The sequence below is a fragment of the Eschrichtius robustus genome, chromosome 16 (assembly GCF_028021215.1).
Source record: "Eschrichtius robustus isolate mEscRob2 chromosome 16, mEscRob2.pri, whole genome shotgun sequence".
Taxonomy (NCBI): Eukaryota; Metazoa; Chordata; class Mammalia; order Artiodactyla; family Eschrichtiidae; genus Eschrichtius; species Eschrichtius robustus.
The window spans coordinates 31,441,223-31,455,086 of record NC_090839.1 but is presented as its reverse complement, the minus strand read 5'-3'; the positions used below and the strand labels follow the sequence as shown (position 1 = coordinate 31,455,086).

At 39.7% G+C, this 13,864-nt stretch overlaps 1 protein-coding gene and 1 pseudogene across 1 annotated transcript in view; one reads left to right on the top strand and one right to left on the bottom strand.

Annotated features, from left to right (window-relative positions):
* Positions 1–13,864, top strand: part of RNF24 (ring finger protein 24) — a 138,511-nt gene that overhangs the window by 70,522 nt on the left and 54,125 nt on the right. The window lies entirely within an intron of this gene.
* Positions 6,694–7,506, bottom strand: LOC137750105 (histone RNA hairpin-binding protein pseudogene; annotated as a pseudogene).

The window sequence follows — 13,864 nt, the reverse complement described above, 5'->3', positions numbered from 1 at the left end:
TAAATACTCCAACCAAAAGACATAGACTGACTGAATGGATACAAAAGCAAGACCGGTATATATGCTGTCTGCAAGAGACCCACTTGAGACCTAGGGACACATACAGACTGAAAGTGAGGGGATGGAAAAAGATATTCCATGCAAATGGAAATCAAAAGAAAGCTGGAGTAGCAATTCTCATATCAGACAAAATAGACTTTAAAATAAAGACTATTACAAGAGACAAAGAAGGACACTACATAATCATCAAGGGATCAATCCAAGAAGAAGATATAACAATTGTAAATATTCATGCACCCAACATAGGAACACCTCAATACATAAGGCAAATGCTAACAGCTATAAAAGAGGAAATTGACAGTAACACAATAATAGTGGGGGACTTTAACACCTCACTTACACCAATGGACAGATCATCCAGACAGAAAATTAATAAGGAAACACAAGCTTTAAATGACACAATACACCAGATAGATTTAATTGACATTTATAGGACATTCCATCCAAAAACAACAGATTACACTTTCTTCTCAAGTGCACATGGAACATTCTCCAGGATTGATCACATTTTGGGTCACAAATCAAGCCTCAGTAAATTTTAAGAAAACTGAAATCATATCAAGCATCTTTTCTGACCACAATGCTATGAGATTAGAAATCAACAGGGAAAAAAAAACATAAAAAACACAAACACATGGAGGCTAAACAATACGTTACTAAATAACCAAAAGATCACTGAAGAAATCAAAGAGGAAATCAAAAAATACCTAGAGACAAATGACAATGAAAACACGACGATCGAAAACCTATGGGATGCAGCAAAAGCAGTTCTAAGAGGGAAGTTTACAGCAATACAATCCTACCTCAAGAAACAAGAAAAATCTCAAATAAACAATCTAACCTTACACTGAAAGGAACTAGAAAAAGAAGAACAAACAAAATCCAAAGTTAGTAGAAGGAAAGAAATCATAAAGATCAGAGCAGAAATAAATGAAATAGAAACAAAGAAAACAATAAGAAAGATCAATAAAACTAAAAGCTGGTTCTTTGAGAAGATAAACAAGATTGATAAACCTTTAGCCAGACTCATTAAGAAAAAGAGAGAACTCATATCAATACAATTAGAAATGAAAAAGGAGACGTTACAACGGACACCACAGAAATACAAAGCATCCTAAGAGACTACTACAAGCAACTCTATGCCAATAAAATGGACAACCTGGAAGAAATTGACAAATTCATAGAAAGGTATAACCTTCCAAGACTGAACCAGGAAGAAATAGAAAATATGAACAGACCAATTACAAGTAATGAAATTGAAACTGTGATTAAAACTTTCCAACAAACAAAAGTCCAGGACCAGATGGCTTCATAGGTGAATTCTATCAAACATTTAGAGAAGAGCGAACACCCATCCTTCTCAAACACTTCCAAAAAATTGCAGAGGAAGGAACACTCCCAAACTCATTCTATGAGGCCACCATCACCCTGATACCAAAACCAGACAAAGACACTACAAAAAAAGAAAATTACAGACCAATATCACTGATGAATATAGATGCAAAACTCCTCAACAAAATACTAGCAAACAGAATCCAACAACACATTAAAAGGATCATACACCATGATCAAGTGGGATTTATCCCAGGGATGCAAGGATTCTTCAATATATGCAAATCAATCAATGTGATACACCATATTAACAAAATGAAGAATAAAAACCATGTGATCATCTCAATAGATGCAGAAAAAGCTTTTGACAAAATTCAACACCCATTTATGATAAAAACTCTCCAGAAAGTGGGCATACAGGGAACCTACCTCAACATAATAAAGGCCATATATGACAAACCCACAGCAAACATCATTCTCAATGGTGAAAAACTGAAAGTGTTTCCTCTAAGATCAGGAACAAGACAAGGATGTCCACTCTCGCCACTATTATTTGGCATAGTTTTGGAAGTCCTAGCCACGGCAATCAGAGAAGAAAAAGAAATAAAAGGAATACAAATTGGAAAAGAAGAAGTAAAACTGTCACTGTTTGAAGATGACATGATACTATACATAGAGAATCCTAAAGATGCCACCAGAAAACTACTAGAGCTAATCAATGAATTTGGTAAAGTTGCAGGATACAGAATTAATGCACAGAAATCTCTTGCATTCCTATACACTAACAATGAAAGATCAGAAAGAGAAATTAAGGAAACAATCCCATTCACCACTGCACCAAAAAAGAATAGAATACCTAGGAGGTAAAAGACCTGTACTCAGAAAACTATAGGACATTGATGAAAGAGATCAAAGATGAACCAAACAGATGGAGAGATATACCATGTTCTTGGATTGGAAGAATCAATATTGTGAAAATGGCTGTACTACCCAAAGCAATCTACAGATTCAATGCATTCCCTATCAAATTACCAGTGGCATTTTTTACAGAACTAGAACAAAAAAATCTTAAAATTTGTATGGAGGCACAAAAGACCCCAAATAGCCAAAGCAGTCTTGAGGGAGAAAAACGGAGCTGGAGGAATCAGACTCCCTGACTTCAGACTATACTGCAAAGCTACAGTAATCAAGACAATATGGTACTGGCACAAAACAGAAATATAGATCAATGGAACAGAATAGAAAGCACCTGTGGTCAACTAATCTATGACAAAGGAGGCAAGGACATACAATGGATTAAAAACGGTCTCTTCAATAAGTGGTGCTGGAAAAAGTGGACAGCTACATGTAAAAGAATGAAATTAGAACACTCCCTAACACCATACACAAAAATAAACTCAAAATGGAGTTTATTTTTTACATTTTTTACTTTTAAAGACTTAAATGTAAGGCCAGACACTATAAAACTCTTAGAGGAAAACATAGAAAGAACACTCTTTGACATAAATCACAGCAAGATCTTTTTTGATCCACCTCCTAGAGTAATGGAAATAAAAACAAAAAACAAATGGGACCTAATGAAACTTAAACTTTGCAAAGCAAAGGAAACTACAAACAAGACAAAAAGATAGCCCTCAGAATGGGAGAAAATATTTGCAAACGAATCAATGGACAAAGGATTAATCTCCAAAATATATAAACAGCTCATGCAGCTCAATATTAAAAACACAAACAACCCAATCCAAAAATGGGCAGAAGACCTAAATAGACATTTCTCCAAAGAAGACATACAGATGGCCAAGAAGCACATGAAAAGCGGCTCAACATCACTAATTATTAGAGAAATGCAAATCAAAACTACAATGAGGTATCACCTCACACCAGTTAGAATGGGCATCATCAGAAAATCTACAAACAACAAATGCTGGAGAGGGTGTGGATGAAAGGGAACCCTCTTGCCCTGTTGGTGGGAATGTAAATTGATACAGCCACTATGGAGAACAGTATGGAGGTTCCTTAAAGAACTAAAAATAGAATTACCATATGACCCAGCAACCCCACTACTGGGCATATACCTGGAGAAAACCATAATTCAAAAAGATACATGCACCCAATGTTTATTGCAGCACTATTTACAATAGCCAGGTCATGGAAGCAACCTAAATGCCCATCGACAGACGAATGGATAAAGAAGATGTGGTACATATGTACAATGGAATATTACTCAGCCATAAAAAGGAACGAAATTGGGTCATTTGTAGAGACGTGGATGGATCTAAAGACTGTCATACAGAGTGAAGTAAGTCAGAAAGAGAAAAACAGATATTGTATATTAACACGTATATGTGGAACCTAGAAAAATGGTACAGATGAACCGGTTTGCAGGGCAGAAATAGAGACACAGATGTAGAGAACAAACGTAGGGACACCAAAGGGGGAAAGTGGCTGGGGGGGATGGTGGTGGTTGGATGAATTGGGAGATTGGGATTGCCATATATACACTAATATATATAAAATAGATAACTAATAAGAACCTGCTGTATAAACATATAAATAAAATAAAATTCAAAAATTCAAAAAAAATAAGAAAAGTAAAATTGGGCAGGGAATTCCCTGGTGGTCCAGTGGTAAAGAATCCACCTTCCAATGCAGGGGATACGGGTTCGATTCCCTGGTCGGGGAACTAAGATCCCACATGCCACGGGGCAACTAAGCCCGCGCACCTCAACTAGAAAACCTGCGGTGCCTCAAACTACAGAACCCACGCGCTCTTGAGCCCACGCACCAGAATGAAGAGCCCGCGTGCCACAATAAAAGATCCTGCATGCCACAACTAAGACCCGACGCAGCCAAAAATGACTAAATAAATAAAATATTTTTTTTAATTAAATAAAATTGGGCAAAGGATTCGGATATTTCTGAAAATCATATGCAAATGGCCAGTATGCACATGAAAAGATGCTCAGTATCACTAATCATTAATGAAATGCAAATTAAAAACTACAGTGAGGTACCACTTCACATTGACTAGGATGGCTGAAATCAAAAAGATAACAAGTTTGGGGAGGATGTGGAGAAATTCAAACCCTCATACACTGCCTCTGAGATAGTAAAATTGTGCAGCCACTTTAGAAAACAGTCTGGCAGTTCCTCAAAAGGTTAAACATTAAGTTACCATATGACCCAGCAACTTCACTCCTAGTTATATACCCAAGAGAAGTGAAAAAATATGTCCACACAAAATGTTTCACATGAATGTTCATAGCAGCTGAGCATTATTATAACTTTATTATTTATAATAGCCAAAAAGTGGAAACAATCCAAGTGTCCAGTCAACTGGTAAGTGAATAAAGAAAATACAGTTTATCCGTAAAATGGAATACTATTTGTCAATAAAAGGAAACAAAGTACTAATATAGGCTATAATGTGGATGAATACTGAAGACATTATGCTAAATGAAAGAAGCCAGACACAAAATACCATATATTGTGATTCCATTTACATAAAATGTCCAGAAAAGGCAAATCTTTAGAGACGAAGTGGATTAATAGTTGCCTTGGGCTGGGGGTTGGAATAGGGAATGACACCTAATGAGTACAGTTTCCTTTTGGGGATGATAAAAATTATCTGGAAGTGGATTATGGTGATGATTGCACAACTCAAATTTACTAAAAATCATTGAATTACACTTAAAATAAGGTACACTGAAAATGAATTATAGGTACATAAATTATATCTCAAAAAAGCTAATAGGAACAAAAAAGGGAATGGGAAGATACCGGAAACTGAAACTTCTAGATTATTGCAAGAAGGCTTCTGCAGAGCCTCAAGAACACGGCATTTGGGACAATATTATAAGGCACTGAAATGTGGTTTTGGGGTTTTTTTTTTTTAATTTTATTTATTTATTTTTTATACAGCAGGTTCTTATTAGTTATCTATTTTATACATATTACTGTATATATGTCAATCCCAATCTCCCAATTCATCCCACCACCACCACCACCCCTGCTTTCCCCCCTTGGTGTCCATACGTTTGTACTCTTCTTCTGTGTCTCTTTCTGCCCTGCAAACAGGTTCATCCATACCATTTTTCTAGATTCCACATATATGTGTTAATATACAATATTTGTTTGAAATGTGTTTTTTGAGAGAAGTTTTCATTTGATCGTGTACATACTTGGTAAGTTTATGTTATTACTTAATCTTTCATTTAATAAATGTATTCTCAGCACATCCTAGATGCTGGGAATGCCATAATGATCAAAACATCACAGATTCTGTCATCTCAGAGTTTCTGTTATATAGTTGAGATGAAAAACACAATAAAATCGTAATTAAAATTTTAATTACAACCTTTGATAATAAGGAAAGGTTTTTTTTTGGCTTGGCTAACCTGCATTAAAGGGTTTTTCTATTTTTTAAATTTTTTTATTATTTTTTTTTTTTGGCAACATTTAGTTAAGGTCCTTTTTATTTTTGCAATGTCATTCCATACAAAAGCAATAGAAACACAACAGTCTTAACAAGAAGTTTACAATTGAATATTTGAACAGAAAATCTGTACACATTATCATTCACAGCAATTTTACATGGTAAATTAACTGATTGTTAAAAAAAATGTTCTTTCTAAATCCTTCTGCTTTCTTAACTCTTGGAAACAGTATAGGTAGAAGGCCTACTTAGTGCTATTTACAAATACCAAATTAAGACTGTATAACTTACATAAACCCCATTAATTTACCAGCTCAATTTAATATCTTACTATTCAGTGCTCTGTATGAGGAAAAAAACCAATCTTGACATACTGACAAACGGCCCAAACCCTAACCCTTTCCATAAAGATATTAAAGGTATCTGATTATGAGAACACTCGGTCAGATACCAGTAAAGAAAGCACAGTGAACATATGCTTAAGCCCAAACCAGCCATCTGACAAGTAGTAATTTAATGTCTAAAATACTTGTGGAAATCCAGTTACGGTACACTTGTCAGGTTGACTTCAAGGGTGCAGGAGATTAAGCAATTAAGATTGTTGCAAGATTGCTTCGAGTTCAATTTTCCTCGGATTTAGTTCCATTTACAGTTTAAAACACGCAGAATACACTCCCTATACATAAAATTAACGTTTCTTAAGAAAATAAGGCAAGAACAACAATTCACCATGAGGCTGTACACTATTAACAGAAACCTCCAGTTACAAACGCAGGATGTATGCTTGGCGGGCCACCTCCCACCTGGGGAGGCAGCGCTGCTCCCAGTGGCCTCCAGGTGGCGCCGGTTAGCTCATGGCTGAGAAGTCATGAAACTGAAGTCAGTTTCAAGGGTTCAGTTAAACAGGCTTTCAAGTCAAACTCGTCCTCTGCCGGACAGTCCACGTTTCTAACTTTCGTGGATGTGCCACAGTACATGTCGAAGTTATCCTGAGAGCTCGTCTGGGACTCAGAGCTGCTCTCCGCGGATTCCATCTCCATCTCCCCAAGGTCAACAGGATGTATTTCTTGCAAATCACATCCTTCTTCCGCTGGAGGATCCCAAAAATGCAGAGCCACCTTCCAGAGTTTGATCTGCTGGTCCCACGATCGTGGACTATACTTGAATTTGTTGGAGGTTTAGGGATGAATGCCAGGCTGTCAAAGGTGCCTTGGGACTTCTTTAATATAGCGATCGTAGGCGATGGTGTTCTTCCCATAGTTGATCTGCTTCTGTCTCCTCATCAGGACACTTTCATCGGTCTCCAAGTCAGCTGGCAATGTTGACATAGACTCCTTCAAATCCGAACTTCCTGATGATGATTTTCTCTCTCTTCCAGAGTCATTTATGAGGAGTTCCCTTTTATATCTTGCAATTTCGTTGTTAACTCTAGTCCTCATTTCATCTTCTTCGACTGCACTTGCCCAGTCTGAACATCTAGAACGGGGCTTAGGGCCTTCGGGAGTGGTAAAGCTATCGGGTCTGCGGTCGCCCAGCGGCCTCGTGGGGCCCTCAGCATCCTCGGACTTCCGGCGCCTCCCCTCGGCCATGCACTTGCGTCCATCTCGCGGCTGGCGGCGGGCTGTCGTCGCTGTCGTGGCGGCTCCCACACCCGGGGGACTTCGCGGCTGGCAGGCCATGGCAACGCGGCAGGCGGGGTCATGGGGGCCTGGGGTCCGGCGGTGGCGGTGGCGGCAGCGGAGACTTCCTCTCCGCGTGACACTGACGGACTCCATTATTTTTTTGTGTGTTTTTTTTTTCTTTTATCTTTGTTGGAGTATAATTGTTTCACAATGCTGTGTTAGTGTCTGCTTTATAACAAAGTGAATCAGCTATACATATACATACATGCCCATATCTCCTCCTTCTTGCGTCTCCCTCCCACCCTCCCTATCCCACCCCTCTAGGTGGTCACAAACACCGAGTTGATCTCCCCGTGCTATGCGGTTGCTTCCCACTAGCTATCTGTTTTACATTTGGTAGTGTATATATGTCCATTCCACTCTCTCACTTCCCCAAGCTTACCCATCCCCCTCCCCGTGTCCTCAAGTCCATTCTCTACGTCTGCGTCTTTATTCCTGTCCTGCCCCTAGGTTCTTCAGAACCTTTTTTTTTTTTAGATTGCATATATATGTGTTAGCATACGGTGTTTGTTTTTCTCTTTCTGACTTACTTCACTCTGTATGACAGACTCTAGGTCCATCCACCTCACTATAAATAACTCAATTTCGTTTCTTTTTATGGCTGAGTAATATTCCATTGTATATATGTGCCACATTTTCTTTATCCATTCATCTGTCAGTGGGCACTTAGGTTGCTTCCATGTCCTGGCTATTGTACATAGAGTTGCAATGAACATTGTGGTACGTGACTCCTTTTCAATTATGGTTTTCAGGGTATATGCCAGTAGTGGGATTGCTGGGTCGTATGGTAGTTCTATTTTTAGTTTTCTAAGGAACCTCCATGCTGTTCTCCATAGTGGCTGTATCAATTTACATTCCCACCAACAGTGCAAGAGGGTTCCCTTTAATCAACACCCTCTCCAGCATTTATTGTTTGTAGATTTTTTTGATGATGGCCATTCTCACTAGTGTGAGGTGATACCTCATTGTAGTTTTGATTTGCATTTCTCTAATGATTAGTGATGCTGAGCATCCTTTCATGTGTTTGTTGGCAATCTGTATATCTTCTTTGGAGAAATGTCTATTTAGGTCTTCTGCCCATTTTTGGATTGGGTTTTTTTTTTGATATTGAGCTACATGAGCTGCTTTGAAATTTTGGAGATTAATCCTTTGTCAGTTGCTTCATTTGCAAATATTTTCTCCCATTCTGAGGGTTGTCTTTTCGTCTTGTTTAGGTTTTCCTTTGCTGTGCAAAAGCTTTTAAGTTTCATTAGGTCCCATTTGTTTATTTTTGTTTTTATTTCCATTTCTCTAGGAGGTGGGTCAGAAAGGATCTTGCTGTGATTTATATCATAGGGTGTTCTGCCTATGTTCTCCTCTAAGAGTTTGATAGTGTCTGGCCTTACATTTAGGTCTTGAATCCATTTTGAGTTTATTTTTGTGTATGGTGTTAGGGAGTGTTCTAATTTCATTCTTTTACATATAGCTGTCCAGTTTTCACAGCACCACTTATTGAAGAAGCTCTCTTTTCTCCATTGTATATTCTTGCCTCCTTTATCAAAAATAAGGTGACCATATGTGCATGGGTTTATCTCTGGGCTTTCTATCCTGTTCCATTGATCTATATTTCTGTTTTTGTGCCAGTACCATACTGTCTTGATTACTGTAGCTTTGTAGTATAGTCTGAGGTCTGGGAGCCTGATTCCTCCAGCTCCGTTTTTCTTTCTCAAGATGGCTTTGGCTATTCAGGGTCTTTTGTGTTTTCATACAAATGGAAATTTTTTGTTCTAGTTCTGTGAAAAATGCCATTGGCGGTTAGTTGGATAGGGATTGCCTTGAATCTGTAGATTGCTTTGGGTAGTATAGTCATTTTCACAATGTTGATTCTTCCAGTCCAAGAACATGGTATATCTCTCAATCTGTATCATCTTTAATTTCTTTCATCAGTGTCTTTTTTTTTTTAATTCTTTATTTTATTTATTTATTTTTGGCTGTGTTGGGTCTTCGTTTCTGTGCGAGGGTTTTCTCCAGTTGCGGCAAGCGGGGGCCACTCATCATCGCGGTGCGCGGGCCTCTTCACTATCGCGGCCTCTCTTGTTGCGGAGCACAGGCTCCAGACGCGCAGGCTCAGTAATTGTGGCTCACGGGCCTAGTTGCTCCGCGGCATGTGGGATCTTCCCAGACCAGGGCTCGAACCCGTGTCCCCTGCATTGGCAGGCAGACTCTCAACCACTGCGCCACCAGGGAAGCTCCTCATCAGTGTCTTATAGTTTTCTGCATACAGGTCTTTTGTCTCCTTAGGTAGACAAAAGCTAGGTATTTTATTCTTTTTGTTGCAGTGGTAAATGGCAGTGTTTCCTTAATTTCTCTTTCAGATTTTTCATCATTAGTGTATAGGAATGCAAGAGATTTCTGTGCATTAATTTTGTATCCTGCTACTTTACCAAATTCATTGATTAGCTCTTGTAGTTTTCTGTTAGTATCTTTAGGATTCTCTATGTCTAGTATCATGTCATCTGCAAACAGTGACAGCTTTACTTCTTCTTTTCCAATTTGGATTCCTTTTGTTTCTTTTTCTTCTCTGATTGCTGTGGCTAAAACTTCCAAAACTATGTTGAATAATAGTGGTGAGAGTGGACAACCCTGTCTTGTTCCTGATCTTAGAGGAAATGGTTTCAGTTTTTCACCATTGAGAATGATGTTGGCTGTGGGTTTGTCATATATGGCCTTTATTATGTTCAGGTATGTTCCCTCTATGCCCACTTTCTGGAGGGTTTTTATCATAAATGGGTGTTAAATTTTGTCAAAAGCTTTTTCTGCATCTGTTGAGATGATCATATGGTTTTTATTCAATTTGTTAATATGGTTTATCACATTGATTGATTTGCATATATTGAAGAATCCTTGCATTCCTGGGATAAATCCCACTTGATCATGGTGTATGATCCTTTTAATGTGCTGTTGGATTCTGTTTGCTAGTATTTTTATAATTGTTGTATCTTCTTCTTGGATTGATCCCTTGATCATTATGTACTGTCCTTCCTTCTCTCTTGCAACATTCTTTATTTTAATATCTATTTTATCTGATATGAGTATTGCTACTCCAGCTTTCTTTTGATTTCCTTTTGCATTGAATATCTTTTTCCATCTCCTCACTTTCAGTCTGTATGTGTCTTTAGGTCTGAAGTGGGTCTCTTGTAGACAGCATATATACAGGTCTTGTTTTTGTATCCATTCAGCCAGTCTGTGTCTTTTGGTTGGAGCGTTTAATCCATTTACATTTAAGGTAGTTTCGATATGTATGTTCCTATTACCATTTTAATTGTTTTGGGTTTGTTATTGTAGGTCTTTTCCTTCTCTTGAGTTTCCTGCCTAAAGAAGTTCCTTTAGCATTTGTTTTAAAGCTGGCTTGATGGTGCTGAATTCTCTTAGCTTTTGCTTGTCTATAAAGGTTTTAATTTCTCTGTCGAATCTGAATGAGATCCTTTCTGTGTAGAGTAATCTTGGTTGGAGGTTTTTCCCTTTCATCACTTTAAATATGTCCTGCCACCCCCTTCTGGCTTGCAGAGTTTGTGCTGCAAGATCAGCTGTTAACCTTTTGGGGATTCCCTTGTATGTTATTTGTTGCTTTTCTCTTGCTGCTTTTAATATTTTTTCTTTGTATTTAATTTTTGATAGTTTGATTAATATGTGTCTTGGCGTGTTTCTCCTTGGATTTATCCTGTATGGGACTCTCTGCACTTCCTGGACTTGATTGACTATTTCCTTTACCATATTAGGGATGTTTTCAACTATGATCTCTTCAAATATTTTCTCAGTCCCTTTCTTTTTCTCTTCTTCTTCTGGGACCCCTATAATTCGAATGTTGGTGTGTTTAATGTTGTCCCAGAGGTCTCTGAGACTCCTCAATTCTTTTCATTCTTTTTTCTTTATTCTGCTCTGCAGTAGTTATTTTCACTATTTTATCTTCCAGGTCACTTATCCGTTCTTCTGCCTCAGGTATTCTGCTATTGATTCCTTCTACAGAATTTTTAATTTCATTTATTGTGTTGTTCATCATTGTTTGCTCTTTAGTTCTTCTAGGTCCTTGTTAATCATTTCTTGTATTTTCTCCATTCTATTTCCAAGATTTTGGATCATCTTTACTATCATTACTCTGAATTCTTTTTCAGGTAGACTGCCTATTTCCTTTTCATTTGTTTGGTCTGCTGGGTTTTTACCTTGCTCCTTCCACTGCTGTGTGTTTCTCTGTCTTCTCATTTTTCTTACCTTACTGTGTTTGGGGTCTCCTTTTCGCAGCCTGCATGTTCTTAGTTCCCGTTGTTTTTGGTGTCTGCCCCCAGTGACTAAGGTTGTTTCAGTGGGTTGTGTAGGCTTTCTGGTGGAGGAGACTGGTGCCTGTGTTCTGGTGGTTGAGGCTGGATCTTGTCTTTCTGGTGGGCAGGTCCACGTCCAGTGGTGTGTCCTGGGGTGTTTGTGACCTTATTATGATTTTAGGCAGCCTCTCTGCTAATGGGTGGGGTTGTGTTCCTGTCTTGCTAGTTGTTCAGCATAGGGTGTCCAGCACTGTAGCTTGCTGGTCATTGAGTGGAGCTGGGTCTTAGCGTTGAGATGGAGATCTCTGGGAGAGCTTTTGCCATTTGATATTACATGGAGCCAGGAGGTCTCTGTTGGACCAATGTCCTGAACTTGGTTCTCCCAACTCAGAGGCACAAGCCTGACACCTGGCTGGAGCACGAAGACCCTGTCAGCCACACAGCTCAGAAGAAATGGAGACAAAGAAAGGAAGAAAGAAAGGAAGGAAGGGAGGGAGGGAGGGAGGAAGGAAGGAAGAAGGAAGGAAGGATGGAGGGAAAGGTAATAATAAAATAAAATAAAATAGCATTATTAAAATTAAAAAATAATTTTAAAAAATTAAAAAGTAATAAGAAAGAAGAGAGCAACCAAACCGAAAAACAAATCTACCAATGATAACAAGTGCTAAAAACTCTACAGAATAAAAACAGACAGACAGAACCCTAGGACAAATGGTAAAAGCAAAGCTATACAGACAAGATCACACAAAGAAGAATACACATACAAACTCACAAAAAGAGAAAAAGGAAAAAATATATATATATATATATATCTGTATATATTAAAAAAAGGAAGAGAGCAACCAAATCAATAAACAAATCTACCAGTGATAATAAAGGCTAAATACTAAACTAAGATAAATATAAATCCAGAAAGAGATTAGATGCAGAAAGCAAACCCCAAGTCTACAGTTGCTCCCAAAATCCATTGCCTCAATTTTGGGATGATTCATTGTCTATTCAGGTATTCCAGAGATGCAGGGTACATCAAGTTGATTGTGGAAATTTAATCCGCTGCTCCTGAGGCTGCTGGGAGAGATTTCCCTTTCTATTCTTTGTTCGCACAGCTCCTGGGGTTCAGCTTTGGATTTGGCCCTGCCTCTGCGTGTAGGTCGCCTACAGGACGGGGTTAAAGTAGCAGCTGATTAGGGGGCGCTGGCTCACTCAGGCCAGGGGATGGGAGGGGTATGGAATGCAGGCTGAGCCTGCGGCGGCAGAGGCTGGCATGACGTTGCGACAGCCTGAGCCGTGCTGTGTGTTCTCCTGGGGAAGTTGTCCCTGGATCACGGAACCCTGGCAGTGGCGAGCTGCACAAGCTCCCGGGAGGGGAGGTGTGGATAGTGACCTGTGCTTGCACACAGGCTTCTTGGTGGCTGCAGCAGCAGCCTTAGTGTTTCATGCCCGTCTCTGGTGTCCGCTCTGATAGCCACAGCTTGCGCCCGTCTCTGGAGCTCGTTTAGGCGGTGCTCTGAATCCCCTCTCCTCATGCACCCCGAAGGAATGGTCTCTTGCCTCTTAGGCAGTTCCAGACTTTTTCCTGGACTCCCTCCCAGCTAGCTGTGGTGCACTAGCCCCCTTCAGGCTGTGTTCACGCAGCCAACTCCAGTCCTCTCTCTGGGATCCGACCTCCGAAGCCCGAGCCTCAGCTCCCAGCCCCCACCCATCCCAGCAGGTGAGCAGACAAGCCTCTCAGGCTGGTGAGTGCTGGTCGGCACCAATCCTCTGTGCGGGAATCTCTCCACTTTGCCCTCTGCACCGCTATTGCTGCGCTCTCCTCCATGGCTCCGAAGCCTCCCCCCGCCACCCCGTGTCCGCCAGTGAAGGAGCTTCCTAGTGTGTGGAAACTTTTCCTCCTTCACAGCTCCCTCCCAGGGGTGCAGGTCCTGTCCCTATTCTTTTGTCTCTGTTTTTTCTTTTTTCCTTTGCCCTACCCAGGTATGTGGGGAGTTTCTTGCCTTTTGGGAAGTCAGCTCTTCTGCCAGCATTCAGTACGTGTTCTGTAGGAGTTGTTCCACATGTAG